Genomic DNA, 1448 nt, shown 5'->3' on the forward strand with positions numbered 1-1448 from the left:
CCCGCATACCGGGAAAAAAAAAATAAAAATAAAAAAAATAAACCTTCACCCAAGCAAGTAGTTTCTTTCCTGTGTCTGTACTATAAAATAAAGCAGCATTATAGAAGCAGTGCAAATAAATTCTTAGCATTTAAAAGTGACAGCAGACTGTAATCCGAAAAACTATTAAAGCATAGCAGGCTTAGTCCTTTGCATTATACATATAAATAGCCCTACATTTCCAGTTGCTTTTCCTTGTGCTGTTATTTTATGAAAAAATACAGTAAAGTATCAGCCACCCGAAACCCTTAGTATATGCGTTATTGTGATCAATCAAATTTTCCAGATAGCTGGAATTTTTTATATTATATACCACAAATGCCATCCCATCCTGTAGTTATACTTTTTGCTTATCTTCAACATGATGAAGAGTCATCACTTGGCGCAGTGGCTTCTCATATACACTTACATGTCTTGCAGTGTGTCTCAATTTTGTCTTGCATTTCTAATTATGTTTTTTAATTGAATATTGATTTACAAAATTATATAAGTTACAGGTGTACAATATAGTGATTTACAATCTTAAGTTATACTCCATTTATAATCATTATAAAATATTGGCTGTAGCCCCCGTGTTGTACAATATATCCTTGTATATTATTCCATACATAATAGTTTGTACCTCTTAATCCCCTACCCCTGTTGTCCCTCCCCCTTCCCTGTCCCCACTGGTAACCTCTAGTTTGTCCTCTGTATCTGTGAGTCTGCTTCTTTTTTGTCATATTCACTAGTTTGTTGTAGTTTTTATTTTTATTTTTATTTATTTATTTTTTTTAACATCTTTATTGGAGTATAACTGTTTTACAATGGTGTGTTAGTTTCTGCTTTACAACAAAGTGAATCAGTTATACATATACATATGTTCCCATATCTCTTCCCTCTTGTGTCTCCCTCCCTCCCACCCTCCCTATCCCACCCCTCTCATGGTCACAAAGCACAGAGGTGATCTCCCTGTGCTATGCGGCAGCTTCCCACTAGCTATCTAATTTACATTTGGTAGTGCATATATGTCCCTGCCACTCTCTCACTTCGTCACAGCTTACCCTTCCCCCTCCCCACGTCCTCAAGTCCATGCTCTAGTAGGTCTGTGTTTTATTCCCATCCTACCACTAATCTCTTCATGACATTTTTTTTCTTAGATTACATATATATGTGTTAGCATACGGTATTTGTTTTCCTCCTTCTGACTTACTTCACTGTGTATGACAGACTCCAGATCTATCCACCTCATTACAAATAACTCAGTTTCATTTCTTTTTATGGCTGAGTAATATTCCATTGTATATATGTGCCACATCTTCTTTATCCATTCATCTGTTGATGGACAGTTAGGTTGCTTCCATGTCCTGGCTATTGTAAATAGAGCTGCAATGAACATTGGGGTGCATGTGTCTTTTTGAATTATGGTT

General features: G+C 36.0%; 1 protein-coding gene across 1 annotated transcript in view; it reads left to right on the forward strand.

Annotated features, from left to right (window-relative positions):
* Positions 1-1448, forward strand: part of DOP1A (DOP1 leucine zipper like protein A) — a 119308-nt gene that overhangs the window by 5249 nt on the left and 112611 nt on the right. The gene's annotated exons all lie outside the window — the stretch shown is intronic.

The sequence above is a fragment of the Physeter macrocephalus genome, chromosome 11 (genome assembly GCF_002837175.3).
Source record: "Physeter macrocephalus isolate SW-GA chromosome 11, ASM283717v5, whole genome shotgun sequence".
In the NCBI taxonomy this organism is placed as follows: domain Eukaryota; kingdom Metazoa; phylum Chordata; class Mammalia; order Artiodactyla; family Physeteridae; genus Physeter; species Physeter macrocephalus.